The 16,172-nt window shown below is 40.7% G+C and overlaps 1 long non-coding RNA gene across 1 annotated transcript; it reads left to right on the forward strand.

Moving 5' to 3' along the window:
• The first annotated feature begins 1,832 nt into the window (after positions 1-1,832).
• LOC139075353 (uncharacterized) lies at positions 1,833-15,607 on the forward strand. The gene is made up of 4 exons (XR_011525698.1): positions 1,833-1,899; positions 11,515-11,624; positions 14,295-14,356; positions 14,966-15,607. It is a non-coding gene; the product is annotated as an uncharacterized lncRNA (long non-coding RNA).
• Positions 15,608-16,172: the final 565 nt, after the last annotated feature.

The following is a 16,172-nucleotide window of genomic DNA, read 5'->3' on the forward strand; positions in this document are numbered from 1 at the left end:
TGTGTGTGGCCATAGGGGGAGATGCTCTCTCACAGCTCAGTAAGGGGCTGTCTTTTTTGTGCTCCATGAGGCTCTGGCCCAGTCCAGAACTCTCACTGCCCTGCCTGGTAATACACTTGGCTATCCCCGTTGTGGACACAAGAAACTGCACTGGGAAACATTTGTTCTAGAGAAAGATTTAAGATGAGGAAGTCGTGTACCTCTATGTTAGCTGAAACTAAGGAGATTAATGAAGCAGAGATTGAAGATAGACAGAAGCAAGAGAGGGCAAGGGATGAAGATGGAGAATGCCCCTGATGGCTCCAGAGCAGAGGTGAAGGGGTGGTCTTGGAGAGGAGGCAAGAAGGAGAAAGGAGTCAGGAGGGTGGCCCAGCTCACTGGGTGGGGGAGGGGAAAGGCAGTCCCATGCGGAAGGGGAGATGGTTCACAGAGGAGCTTAAATCGCTGTGAGTACAGGGAGACGGAGCAAGGCTTTCTGAGGAGAGGGAGTGCGTGCTCATGCAATGTGGGTTCCAGAATGGGCAGCACTGAGAGATAGCCCAGACCATAGATCTATAAAGAACAAGCTGATCCATGTTTACAGGAAAGTGTATATAGTTTTTGTCAAAGTTTATCGGGGGATGAAAGTGGGCATTTCATATATTCCAGTTTTTCAGCAGAAAGGGATCCAGGGAAAGTCATCATTTCTCCTTTGATAAATCCAGAATAATTTATAGAGAATATTAAGAGAAAACACAGGGATTTGACATTTGGGCAAGCAAGTACATTTTTTTAAAAGTTTCTTTAGAATAGACATGAAAAGAATAGAGATGAAAAAGAGCAAAAAGCTGATAGAAAATTGGGCAAAAGATATCAACAGAAAGGTGACAGAAAAGATAAAAATGGCCTTTAAACATATAAAAAGCTGTTCAATATCTCTAATACATAAGAGAAATACCAATTAAAACTGCACCGTAAAACTGAAAAGCTTGACAGCATACTCTGGTACAACCCCTATGGAGGAAAATTTGGCAAGATGAAGTACACTATGAAGAACTATGAAGTACCTATGTAGTCTTTTTGCCAAAAATTTAATGTGAATTGAATCAAGTCTCTAGACCCAAATTCCAGTCTGTTGGAAATACAGGGGATAAAGGAACAAGTCAAATTGCACCATCATAAAACCAGAATATTGGACATTTTTAAAGAAACTAGACTGGACTCTAAAAAATGTCAATGCCATAAACTAGAAATGACCCAAATGCCCATCAGCAGTGGCCGTGATAAATAAGTTTTGGTACAGTCACACAATAAATGCTATACAGCAAGAACGAATGGACTTCAACTACACTCAGCAGAACAGATAAATTTCACAAATGATATTAGTAAGAGAAACAGAAGAGAGAATTCACATTCTCCAGTTCAATTCACATAAAGTTCATAAGCAGGCAAACTATCCTGGTGTAAGTCAGGGTCATGGTCACCCTTGGGGGATAGTGAGGAGAAGAGAGCAGGGGCTGTTCAAATTGGGAAAATTCAGAATTACAAACTTAGGATTTGTGCATATTTCTTTTCTTTCTTTAAAAACTTTTCTTTATTGTGCTGTAACGCACACAGTGAAGTGCATAAAGTGTAATAATCAATGTATACAGTTTGATGGATTTTCATATTTATATGCACCTTGTAACCAAAACCCAGAGCAAGATATAAAACATTTCCAGCACCCCAGAAAGTTCCATGATACCTCTTCCCAGTTTCTAACACCCCCCAACCCCACCGCACATATAACCACTATTCTGACTTGTATTACATGTGATTAGGTTTTCCTGTGCTGAACTTTATCCAACTTCTGTGTCTATTTTGGTGTCTGACCTTTTCTGCTCAGCATAATGCCTGTGAGATTCATCCTTATTGTTGCAGGTATCAATAATTTTCTTAAAAAATTGTTATAGTCCATTATACGAATATAGCACATTATGTTTATCTGTTCTCCTGTGGGTGGACATTTGGGTTGTTTCCAGTTTTGAATTATGAACAATTCCTGTGCATGTCCTTGGTGGACACAGGCTCTCATTTCTCTCTGGTTATAAACCTAAGCATGAACTTGCTGAGTCACTGGGCAGGCATATGTTTAGCTGTAGTAGATACGGCCAGACGATTTTCCAAGTGGTTGTACCCACTTGACTCTTAGCAGAGGTATTTGAGAGTTCTGATATTTCCATAACTTCATCAACTCTTGGATTTGTTCTTTTTAATTTTAGCCATTTTAATGAGTATGTAATGGTGTTTCATTGTGATTTTAATTTGTATTTCTCTTATGACTAATGATGTTGAACACCTTTTCATATTTTCATTAGTCATTTGAATATCTTTTTTTGTAAAGTACTCGGTAATTCTTTTGCTCATATTTTTGATGCTTGAGTTGTTTTTTGGTTTTTTTTTTTAGTGATTTGTAGTAGTTCTGGATATCTGAGAACTCTGTCAAACATAAGCACTGAAACTATCTTCTCATTCTGTGGTTTTCTTTTTACTTTCTTAATTGTGTCTTCTAATGAACAGACATTCTTTATTTTAATGAAGTCCAATTTATCACTTTTTTCCTTTCTTTTACGGTTAATGCTTTTCGTTTACTCTGAAATATTTGCCTCCCTAAGGTCAGGAAGAATTTTTCCTCTGTCTTATTGTTGTTGTTGTTGTTCAAGAAGATTGGCCGTGAGCTAACATCTGTGCCAACCTTCCTCTACTTTGTATGTGGGTTGCCGCCATAGCAAGGCTGAAGAATGGTGCAGGTTTGCGCCAGGGATCTGAACCCGAGAACCCTGGGCCGCCGCAGCGGAGCATGGAACTGAACCACTACATCGCGGGGCCGGCCCTCCTCTGTTCTCCTTTAGAAATTTTAATTTAAGGTGGATCATAACCCTAGAGGTGTGAAGTGAAACAATAATTTTTGCATATGGTGTGAGATGGGGGTCCCTGCTCCAAGGCCATCTGTTGAAGAGGCTATCCTTTCCCCCATTGGATTGCAGTGGCACTTCCATCATATATCAAGTGACAACATATGTTTGCCTAAATTTCTGGACTCTGTTTTATTCCATTGATCTATTTGTCTTTTCTTGAGCTAATACCACACTATCTTGATTATTCTAGCTTTATGATGTCTTGAAATCTTATAGTATAAATCCTCCAAATTTGTTTTTCTTCTTCTACATTGCCTTGCCTCTTCTAGATGCTTTGCAGTTCCACATAAATTTTAGAATCACCTTGTCAATTTCCACAAAAATACCTGCTGGGATTTTGATTAGAATTATTATGAATCTAAAGATTAATTTTTGAGAGTTAATATCTTTCCATTTATTTAAGTCTTCTTTAATTTCTCTCATCCACATTTTATGATTTTCAGTGGAGAGAAGAGGTCTTACAATCTCTTGTTAGGGTTGTTTGTGGGAATGTGGTACCTTTTGATGATATTATAATTGATATTTTTTACCTTTCATTTTCATTTTTTGTTGCTAGTATACAGAAATGATCTTTGCATAATGACCTTATATCAAGAGACCTTGCTGAATTTGTTTATTCTAATAGTTCATAAATTCTTTTGGGTTTTCTTTGTTTTCAACTGTGCCATTTGTAAATAGAGAGACAGTTTTCTTTCTTCCTTTCAAATTTTTAGACCTATTATTTCTTTTTCTTGCTTATAATGCTGGCTGCAGCCTCCAATGATTTTTGTACTTTTCTGTATGTACAATATAATTTGAAAATTTTTTTAATTTAGTGACATAACTGAGCTAGACTAAGAGACTAAAATGGCATAACCAAATTGAATGCATGAAACTTGATTGAATCTTGGTTTTAAAAAAGTTATAAAAGGCATGTTTTTACAGGTGGAAATTTGAACATGATCTGAATATTAAATGATCGAATGGAATTGTTATTTTTCTTGAAAATAGCTTGATAACAGTATTGCCGTTTCATAGCAATGTCCTATTCTTAGGAGACGAATGTTTGTGTATTTAGAGGGAAATGTTAATCACAACAAGTACTTCTAAATAGTTCAACGAAAATGTGTGCATGTGTGTTTGTATGTATGTATGCAGAGAGAGAAAGTAGATGTGGCAAAATGTTAACAATTCTTGAATCTAAGTAAAGAATTGTGGTGTATAAGCTTACAGCGGCTCCCATGATCCCCACCTCCTAGTGCTCATGCTCTTATGCGACACCCTATCCCTCAGTGTGAGCAGGACTGACTTACTTTTAGACAATAAAATATGGCAAAGGTGACAATATGTACAACATTATGTGATTAAGCTACATAAGACTGTAGCTTCTGTCTTATTGGAGTCTCTGTCTCACTTGCTAGCTTTGAGGAAGCAAGTGACAACGTTGGGGAACCCAACATGGCAAGTAACTATAGTGGCCTCCAGGAGGTAAGGATGGCTTCCAGCTGACAGCCAGCAAGGACCTGAAGCCCCCAAAGGACTGAATTCTGGCAACACTAAGTGAGTTTAGAAGTGGATCCTTTCCCAGTCGAGCCTCAAATGAGATCGCAGCCCTGGCCAACACCTTGTACAGCTTTGTGAGACCCTAAGAATAGGACCCAGCTAAGCCATCCTCAGGATCCTGACTCACCTAAACTGTGAGATTATAAATATGTGTGGTTTCAAGCTGCTAAGTTTGTGATAATATTTTTGTGCAGCAATAGAAAACTAACACAAGGTATGATGGTTAATTTTATGTGTCAACTTAACTGGGCCACAGAGTGCTCAGATATTTGGTTAAACATTATTCTGGATGTTTCTGTGAGGGTTTCTTTTCAATGAGATTAACATTTAAATAGGTAGACTGAGCAAAGCAGATTGCCCTCCCTGACGAGGATGAGCCTCATCCAATCAGTTGAAGGCCTGAATAGAACAAAAGGCTGACCTTTCCCCAAGTGAGAGAAAATTCTTCCTGCCTGACTGCCTTTGAACTAGGACAGCAAATCTTTTTCTGCCTTCAGACTCCAACTGAAGCATCAGTTCCTCCTGGATCTCAAGCATGTCAGCCTTTGAACAAGAACCAAACCATGGTTCTCTCCTGGTTCTCAGGCCTTCAGAATACATAAGCATATGGAGATGTCATTACACTATTCTTTCAACTTTTCTACATGTTTGAACATATTCAAAACTAAAATTGGGGAAAATAATCTGAAGTCAGGAAGTGTCAGGAGACAGTTCAAAGAAGGCTCTTATGCAGATTCACTGGACTTTCTCCCTCCCTTGTTCTCAACTCCCTCCATTCCCTTTTTTCCTCAGTGAATCTACTTTATTTAATATGAGATTTTAAAATACACAATAGGCACTGTAGTTGAACATAAATAATAAACCTACCCCTTTTTTGTGCAGATTTATGTTCTATAAACATTGCACTGAGAAAGTTTGGCCTTAACCTTTGTTCTGCAAATGTTTCAGAATTTTTCTACTGCCACATTATGAGATAAATGTCAGTCTAAATGAACGCTTTTCTGTAAAACGTAGCAGCTTCACAGATGGCCTCTAATTCGTAGTCATAAAAGACAAGACTACATTTTTTTGGTTGAAAATAATTTCAAAAGCTCTTCTTAAGTTCCCGGCAGAACATAATGCTCCTCTTGATGCTGCCTGAGGTCAGTTAAACAAACTCAGACACTGTCCTCCAGGAGTTATCAACCAAACTGAGAAAATTACATAAAAGCAAAGTTTTACCTAGTATTAATATAGCCACTTTTTTCAGAAACCTCAGTAATTACACATGGCCAGAGAGCTGTTTTGCCCCAGGCTGCTGTCTCTGATGTGACTTGATGGATAATCCTATAGGAAAGTGAACTAGGTTAGTGACAAATAAAAATGGCAAGCAATAGGATATATTGGAGAATATGAGGAAGCCATTTTGTGTAAACCTAATTCGGCCCGACCTTGTCTTTTCAAAAGGGCCTGACCGAGGCCGTTGAGCATGCATTGTATATCTGCTTTAGAGATTCCCTATGGCAAGAGCAAAAGGCCCTTGAGATAAAGGTGCAACTTCCCTCCCCCTCCCAACGTTGGCATCTCCTTAAGGATTAAGCATCTTTCCTTAGGCTAGAAACTGATTGCTGAGCTCACCTGTGACCACCCAGCTCTGAGACAATAGACTTGCCTCCTGCTACGCCCACCAAGTAAGCAGACCCACTACCTGCTGTGTCCATCAAGCGCTGTGCCGACAGGGCAATCTTGTGACTATTGTGGGAGGGACATTTCAATCATATGTGAAAGGTCCTGTATGGGGGTATGTAACCACTCTGTATACCTCACTTCCTTGGTGCCATTTCTTCCTTCGGAAAGAAAGGCCCCAGGCCATGGTCCTCAGATTTCAGCTCAGAATAAACTCTCCCAAATTTTCACTTATAGATTGGTTATGGATTATTTTTGTTGACATTAGCCAGAGGCAAACCATGGAGACACCCCCCAAATTCATTTTCTGAAAAACATACCTTAAGGAAACCTATAACCATCGAGATCATATTTTTAAGGAGGTTTGTCACATAGTAGAGCAGTGGTTCTTTGCTCTGGCTGCACATTAGACTCACCTGCAGAGCTTGAAAATCTACTAGCACCTGAGTTTCCATCCCCCCAGCCCAGAAAGCCCAGGCATGGCCTGGCGTCAGAACTTGTAAGTTTCCCTAGTGATTCTAATGTGCAACAAAGGTTGAAGAATTATTGTATTAGAAGTTCAATACATATTGAGTGATTAAACGAACTTTACATATTCTTAGATGACATTCAGAAACTAATTTGAATCAACTTGAAAGCACTATATGATGGCACCCTACAATCTAGGCTGCTCATGCTATACCAAAATGCATAAACCTAGAGGAAAAGAGAGAGAGTCTAAGATGGAGAAAGGATTCAAAATGCTGTCGGATTAGGAACGCCTACAGCAACGGGTGATTTGAGTGTGAAAAGAAAGACCTGGGAACGTGAGAGCTGCCTTCCCGTAATTCAAGCGCACACCCAAGGGCAGAATTAGGGCAAAGGACAGCTAAAGGAAGCTAGGCTTTGGCATAATGTAAGACTTTCCTAAAGAGGAGTTTTGTCTGGGGACAGACTGGGTTGCCTTAAAATTGTGAGTACCTGGTCTCTGCAGAAATTCAGACATGGGTTTGACGGCCTCTAGGCCAGCTTGCTGCAGAGGAAACTTCTGTATCAGGTGCTATATTAAGCATATTTGTTATTTTTTGCCTGTCCAATGTCACTTTGCTCTTTTCCTAGCAACAGCTCCCTAGTTTTTTTGAAGGCCCTCTTTTCTCCCACTCTCAGTTCTGCTGGAGCTGACTCTCTGTCTAGCTCTAGGGCAAGAACATTGATCTACTCCCAACGAACTGGACAGCTGTGACCTCCCTACACAGTGACAGGTTCAAGAATGAGCAAGAACCCAATCAGAGCCAATGAGATTAAACTCTGGGATTTTTGCTTACATTTTTGAAGACGCTCTTCCACTAGATTTAAAATTATGAGAATGTGATGTGGAAAATATGAATTTAGAGATGATAAAAAGAAGAGAAGAAAATTTCAAAATGATTGTACTAATAGCCTTAGAGAGAGTAAAAAAGATAATATATCTGTGAAATGAGAGAATGATGCTATAGCAAAAGAATATTCAGATACCAAGATTGAATTCGTGGAAATTAAAAAATACAATGCTAGTTCTCACCAAAAAAAATCAATGATCAATGTACAGTGGCCATGCTCAAGTATCCTGAGCAGCACACTCCATTCAATAGGCTGCTTAATAAACCACCTTTATTATACTACTGAGCTGCCTAGATTCTGCTGACAACTAAGAAATATCAGTTGTCAAAAATAAATAAAAATTTAAAATATGATGTTAGTAATGAAGAAATCAATTATGAAGTTGCAGGATAAATTTGAGGAAATCTTACCAAAAGTAGAACAAAAAGACAAAGAGATGAATAATAGGGGAGAAATTATATATATAACTCATCCAAGAGGATTAACATGCTGTAAATAAGAGACCCATAAAAATAGAATAGAGAAAATGGAGACAAATAAATTGTCGAAGAAATAAGAAAAGCTCCTAGAATTGAAGAACAGGACTGTTCCTAGTAACAGATCCTACCACTGAAAGCACAGCCAAAATAAACTGAAAAGACCCACAGTAAGGCACATCATCACCGGCTCAGAAGATAATTCTTATTATCCGAGGGCTTAGAAGAAAGTAGAAGTCAAAATCTAGCAGTAAAGAAGAGTCTTGCCCAGACTCTGAAATGCAAATCCCAACAATGCCTTGCTTTTATAACACAGTCATCCCTTGGTCTCCACAGAGGATTGGTTCCAGGACCCCTGTGGACACCCAAATCCGAGGACGCTTAAGCCTCTTACATAAAATGGCGTAGCATTTGCATATAGCCTGCAGCACATACTCCCGTATGCTTTAAATCATCTCTAGATTCCTCATAATAACGAATACAATGCAAACGCCGTGTGAATAGTTGTTATACTATATTGTTTAGGGAATAATGACAAGAGAAAAAGTCTACGCAGGTTCAGCACAGGCACAACCATGGTAGGCTTTTCCATCCGCGGTTTGTTGAAGCCACGGATGCTGAGCAGCGGATACGGAGGGCCACGTGCACACATTTCTCTTCAACAAATCTAAAAGAGATAATAACAACGTTTTAAAAGCTGGATGTTTTAAGGAATTCTATAGATTCCCTGATCTAAAGGAGTCTAGAAGACGAAGTGGGCGACTAGAGAAAAGGAACCAGGAAAACCGTCTTCCCCTAGAACTCGCGTCCGTGAGTGGCATATAATCCCAGAATACTACACGTGACTAGCAAAGTCCTCAAAACGCTTCTTAAAGCTCCAAAATTCACTTGATTAAGGACTGATTACAACATTTTACCAATGCCACAATTGTGTAAAAAAAATCTATAATATAGACAGTCATAAAAATCTACAAAATTAAAATGTTTTGATAGTATGTTTCTATTGATGATGTTTTCATTCACTCGAAATTTTTCTTAATATTATTATATTAGTTTTGCAATTTAAAAATGAAGTTCCTTTTCTTTTTCCTTTAAAATAATGGGCCCCAAGTACAAAATAATAGCTTTAATTCATTTTGTTTACTTTCATGACATGTTCCAAGACAGTTTTGTGTAGCCCTAAGTTTTAGTTCCATTTAGCATTAGGAGAGGTAAAATGTTAAGTGATGTTTAAGCTCTGTAAAGTTGAAAAGAATAGCATTTGAATGACAGGCTATAATTACAGATCGCTAAGGATATGGTACAAAATGTACCCAATCCCACCTCTTCATACTTAGCTGAGAACAGAGTGCTTCCATGAGATATGAGATTAATAAATTATCAAAAGAAATAATAATTCTGGAAGAACCAAATCTTCCTAGTCAGAGCTATCAGAGCTAAAAGAATTATTACTAAAATTTAATAAAATCTATATCAACCATAATGGGCTAGAATCCATACTATTTGTGTGTCACTTAATTGAAATTTGCCTTTTATTTCCATTTTATTGTTTTCCAAGATGTGTGTCCAAATACTCCATCTAAACGTATAAGACTCCTCCAGGCAAATACCATATCGTATATATCTCTCTGTCTAACTTCAAATTTCCCCCAGAGCAGAACCTAGATAAGGTCTAGGAACAGATAGTTTATTTGGGATGAGATCCTAGGAAGCAGAGATGAGAGAATAAAGCAGGAAAGGTCTTTAAAGAATTCTGACCCTGTTCTCAGGGTCAGTGTTAGGTGATGGGAGCCTGGCTGAAATTAGAGGTGCTCCAAAGGGATGTGACATGGGGCCCCGAAAGCACCTGCTCTACTCACACACCTAGAATTGTGCCCTAACTCAGAAGACTCTCAGTAAAAGCTTTGAGTCATTTTGTCCCTTCCAGTGGCACTCCTTGCTTCCTGCTCCCGTCGGTGATGTTGTCAAAGATCATCTGAGAAGTTACACGTTTCCTTTTACAACTTCATTCCAGGATCACATTTCATTTTGTCTGGTCCATGGGTCTTTGTAGCAAGTAACAGAAGCATCTCATGTTAGCTTAAGCTTAGGGGTGTTTATTATGAGGCTATGGGGATATCTCAGGAATCTCAGGCTGAGTCTGGAGTTGGAAATCTGAAGGTGGCCCTCTTCTCTGCTTGCTGGTTTCTGCTCTCTGTAGAGTTTAAAATGAGCCACCATGCTGAGTGGGGCTGTCGATCAGTCCCCCAGTGCTCATTGCCTGTATGGAGGTGGCACTGTCAGCAATCCAGAGATCAAAGGCATGACCTTGGACCTTAAAGAACTTGGAATTTTGCTAAGAAAGCAAGGCACATAAAGAATAGTCTACATACAAACTAAGGACCAGATGACTGTTCCCGTGTCAGTATTGCAGCAGTTCACAACAGGGACAGGCCACAGTGGTTGGGATGGACAGCAAAGACTCCATGGAGGAGGTGAGCTGGCTTTCCAAGGAAGTATGAGGTTTAGAAAAGCAGAGAGGAGAGAATGGGGCAGGAAAGGACAAAATGAGCAAGCAAAGGATCAGAAGATAGAAAATATCTAGTCCATTTCCAAGAAATGACGAGTGGCGACAATGACACCATCCACACTGATTAACTCCCTACTGAATACTGGTCAGGATGGTAAACCAGAGTCTAGTAGGATATTGGAAACATCTTCCTGTTCTGTTCAAACCACAATTCAGGCGTTGCCTTACCTTGCATAAGATTTTGAAAGCTGTCTGCACAGATTATGGCTTTGGTAATATCCTGGGTGAACTCTCTTACCTGGTCACAAGCATAATCAGTCTTAATCAAGATCAAGGAACACTTAAAATTTGGCCAAAAGAAAGGGTTCTAAACCAAAAAAAGGTGGTTTTCTTTTCCCAGAAGCCTTGACACAGAGATATATTTCCAGGATCGCATTCCAAAACTTAGAGACATGGACTATATTACATTTAATGAAGCCCTCATAATCCATTTTAATATTTCATGCTTAAAATGATTTCCTTTGAGTTGGAAGCAAAACTGGAAGTGATATTAATTCTTGGTTAATTTCCTATTTCTTAACCTCCCCATTCTTTAATAAATAGAACACCTCAACTTACATCCATAAACCATCAAACTATCCTATCATACAATGATTAGTTATCATCACCTAAACATTACTTTAATACACCTAAAATTAGTTATTTTCATCACACTACTATGTAAAAACACTCACCAAATATTTTCAATGTTTTAAAAATATATGTTTTTAATATCATATCTTAACCAGCTGATCACATCTTCATCTTCTTTCTTCCTTCTACGTGTTTGTTAAGTAGGAGCTACAGCGTCAGCCTTGTAGGAATGGTTCTTGTTTGAACGCTCCTTTTTCCTGGTAACATGTACTGGACTTTTCCCACTAAGGTCTGTCCCAGTTCTGCCTGGATTCTCTAGTCTTCTCTGTCTTGGGACACCCTATTCTCTACATGGTTATCGGCCTCGTTTGAGACAGTTTTGTTTTCCCTGCAGATCCTTTGCTCATCCAGCATCATACGTTAAAAATACTAAGAAGATCTATATTGGGCATAAATCAAATGATAAACAAAAGCAACTGTAAACGGCAAATGCGTGCAGATGAGGTGAGTTACCCTGAAGCACGTCAGTGCTTTCCACGCGTCCCGTCTGTCAACATGTAACACGAGAGCACGCTGCATGGTAGTGATGACCGAGGACGCAGTTTTATTTTAAATATCTATCTTTCAAGCTTAAATGAGTCAAATTCCATCCTTCCAAATGATTTAGTAGTTATTTTGGGGGGTGCCCATATAACTAATATCTGCCCAACATGCTGTATGGGCAAACACCTCAAGCGGAAGGAATCATTCTACCTAACGATTGGATAGTGTCACCACCTGGTGACAAGTCCACTTGCAATGCGAATCCACTAGGCATGTCAATATCCAGACCAAAGAAAGAAGGGACTAAAGCTCCAAAAATTATAGCTGGATTCACGAGAGTTTTAGAAAGGTGACAAGTTCCTACGGGGTTTAAAAAAAAGTGTTTAAATCTAAAGCTCCTTGTCTGCACGTGCCGGGGACAAGAGGAGAAATTCAGGTTTGGCTCTGAGACTATGGTCTTCTTAGCCAACCGTGCATTTCAGCAGCATGTCAACACTTAGCCACCTTTCCATGGGGTGATGCTCTGACCTCCTGACCTGATTCTGTGACTGCCCTGGCCTTGGAACCAAATAGACAATTTTTGATCTCAGTTCTGCAAACTAGATACCTGTCTCTGCCACTCCTCCCCCACCCTGCCTGACTTTCCTGCCAAATAACACAATTCTGCAGGAGTGGTGTCTGATTACAATCCCTGCTCTTCCACTAATTGGCTATGCAGTTTGGGGTAAATCATTTAGCTAACCTGAACCTCAGTTGTCTTATGTGTAAAATGAAGGGTTTGGATGAGATCATTTCAAAGGTCTCTTTGAATTCTAAAATACCACTGCTTCTCCGTCAGCCTCTTGGCAACTGTGGCTTGTCCCTGACAGTGCTTTGTCCACTGAAAGGCTGGGTAGCAATTAAGTACACTGAACAGACCTGTTACAGCACAACTTTGTAAAATATACGCTTTCCTGTCAGTTGGACCCTTAAAGTAACTATAGTTTTTAAAGTCGATTCTTCCTGGTCTAGAATTGGACCAAGTACAGAATAATACCATGTGTCTTATTCTCACATGGAGCATGAAACAGCCAGTGTTTTTGCAAATAATAAAACCAACACCCGCTAGCTCCTACAGAAAAGAAATTTATTGGAAAGATACCAGTGTCTCAAAGAATTTCAGGAAGACTAGAGAATTCGCCTTGGAAACAGGAACTCAGGGGTGCATGGCACAGTCAAGATCCCCCCAGAGGTTCAGTCAGTGTAGCGTGCCGGCCCTGGCATCATCGGCCCTGGACACTCGACCTGTCCACTGAAGTCTCAGTTCCATCCAGCCACTCTGGATGATCTCTGACTGTCTCTGGCCGTGTTATTACTCCCTGAGGATCCAAAGTCTCGGGAAAGAGCCTCTGATTGGCTGAGCCCTGGTCAAATGTTCACACACAGGTCTAAGGAGTCCAAAGAGGGTTTATCCGCTTCTCTCCAGCTTCGAGAGCGGGAAGCCTGATCCTAGTCTCCACTTATGCTGCATTCGCCAAAATAGAACGGATGTTTGGATGCTGGACAACCAAAAATGACAAGTGTTCACTACACACTTTTCTCACTTACAATTACAAATTTAACACATCCTGGAGGCATACGCGAGAGGTTAATCATGTTATGGAGAGGTTCACATCTAATCAGTTATTCCACAGGGACTCCTTCTCTTCATTGATTTACATGAATCAGTAGTTGGTCCAGTTAATGAAAACATATTCATCAGTATCCTGACTAATTCATTGGGCTGGCTTTTCATATTTACATGACTCCTCTGCATGACAAAATGAGTATTTGGGATGAATAATGAATCACCAGAAGTAAAAACGCATCTTCATTCTGAGCACACACTGTCATTGATTTTTAAAGTAAAAACAATATCTGGTGTTTACTCCTGGTCCAAAGTTCTTCACAGAGCTAATGTTAACTTCCCTTAGATGTTGCATTGTCCTGGTTTTATGGATCATTTGGGATGTCTGAGTTCCCTGGAATTTAGGTGACAAAAGTCAGAAGAAACTAGAGCTAGTCCTCTCAGCCTCTTTCCAGAACAAATCCACCAAGCCCTAGAAACAATTCTTCCACCCTGAAAACCAAAGGAGAGAGGCTCCCGTGGGATTGCCACCTTTAGGTGGGACCCCTCCCAAGACAAAGGTAATAGAAGGGAGTTTTGTCAAGGAGCGCAAAGACTGAGACGCCTTCCAGAACCCGCAGTGAACTCACAGAGAAGAGCTCGTCTGAGGAACTGTGGGGGTCTCGGCATGTAAGAGGCCTTTTGTTTTTGTTACATTTTTAAGACATTCAGGAGCCAACCAGGAAAAGTTCCCCAAAGAGAAATAAGCAACCAGAAACCCAGAGTCCTCTGTCCTGGAACCCAGAGCTTCTCCCTGCACCCGCGCACCCAGTGGCTCTGACTCCCAGTCCCACAGGAGAAGCAGGTGCAGCCAGCTGCTTGAGGATGCGTCTCCTCTGGTACAAAGAATGTATTCGTGATGAGATAGGTTTGGATACTTGTAACAGAGGCCCTCAAATAACAACTGCTTAAGTAAGATAGAAGTTGTATCTCTCCACGTAAAAGTCCCCCTACTCTTCACTGATATGATCCTACTTGTCCCTCAGGTCTCACTGGAAATGTCCCCTCCTCTGAGAAGCTTTCCCTGATGCCACCTACACAAGCTAAGGTATTCTCTCTCTCTGTTCTCTGAGCACCTTCTAACTTCTCTAGCAAAACCATCCTACTTGGCGTTCTGGGTCGTTTACTTTTTTCCCCACATTAGAATTAGCAACACAAGGGTGGGGGCTGTGTTTACCTTGCTCATCACCGCCTCTCCGCAGAGCTCCCTCCCACCTGCACACCATACGTGCTTAGTTGACGTACCGAATGCACCTTTGTCGAATGTTCTCGAGGGTGGCAGGAATTGAATACTGCTGGTTTATCACACACAGGACTGCTGCTCAGAAGATTTCAAAACAGTAAATGGAGTAAAAATCAAAACAGTGAGACAGTCACCATTTATGCCCCCAGCACAACTGCAGATTTGGAAGACAGTGAGAGCAAATATTTCCATTTGAAAGACCTTAGCTTACAGAGCTGGGGTCAGCAAACTTTTCCTGAAAAGTGGCAGAAATATCATAGGCTTCGCGGGCCACGTGATCACCACTGTGCCTACCCAGCTCTGCGGTGGGAGCAGGAAAGAAGTGACAGACAATACAGAAACCAGTGGGCGTGGCTGGGTTCCAATAAAACTTTATTTATGAACACTGAAATTTGAATTTCATATCCTTTTCAGGTCATGAAATAGTCTGCTTGTTTTGATTGTTTTCAACCATTTAAAACTATGAAAGCATTCTTAGCTCACGAGCTTGCAAAACAGGAAGCGGCGGGACTGGCCAACAAGCTGTGGTTTGCCAACCCGTCAGAGAGATATTTTTGACTGAGAAGAATCTCCAACTTTGGCTCATCTCTTTAGCCCCTCTACATGTTCAGTGTTATTCACGTGGTAGGCGCCCAGCACTGCGCCAGAGGCTGCTGAGAGGCAAGATGGTTAAGACCTGTTCTCTGCCACCAAGGCCATGCGACATGGACCCAAATTAATGTCATATGAGCCTGGCAGTAGTGACGGTCCTAGAGAATACACAAAGTGCGGCTGTGGCCTTTGGTTGAGAAGGGAAGGACTTCACGACGAGGTGGCATCTGAGAGGTGAGTCTTGGGCCAGGTGCCCCCAGGACCCAGCAGCACTGAATCTGCCTGGGGCCCTGGATGAATCCCAGAGGGAACCCCGGGTAGTAGGGCTGTGCGGGGGACGGTGGGGGACAGTATCAAGCTTAGCCTGCTGGGCAACAAAGACCCAATGTGGATGATTAAACTAGTACCAATAATGTATCAGTTTTTTAATGTTCTAACTTTCAAGCTATTAAAAAAGTGGTTTCTGAAGCTGTTTGAATCCTTTTTCTGTTACTAACTTGCCAACTATTTCACCTGACAAATTCTCCTGGGAAGAATGCACTGAGTTCAAGGAAGCCTAGGAGGGGAAAATGCCACCTGTACACTCCAGCAAAGAGGGCCAGTGATTCCCAAGGGCCAGCGTTGATGAGAGGAGCCATCGTATGGTAAAAGAAAACACAAAGCAAGAAGAAAATGATGATTTCAAATATTCATTCAGTTTTGGGAAAACTCTGAACGATCACTCACACAACGCCCTCCCTTGCTCCATGTTAAATAGGAAACCCTCGTTTTGTCCCTGAGGAGAAAATTACTCAATATTGTACTGCCCCTTTTCTTTTGGCTTTGACATGGGAGTCTTGTTGGAAACCATCAATAGGGAAATAATAAATCACCCTTTCACGCCAACATAAAATATGGGAGGCAGGAAAAATCTACTCAAGTTACAAGGATGGAAACTGAACTCTCCTTCAATTGGTTTAACATGTCACGTTGCTCATCCAATCAAAAATTCAGGATGTGTTTCTTGGAAGGCCTCCTATTAAAAGATACC

The sequence above is a fragment of the Equus przewalskii genome, chromosome 13 (genome assembly GCF_037783145.1).
Source record: "Equus przewalskii isolate Varuska chromosome 13, EquPr2, whole genome shotgun sequence".
NCBI classification, from domain to species: Eukaryota; Metazoa; Chordata; class Mammalia; order Perissodactyla; family Equidae; genus Equus; species Equus przewalskii.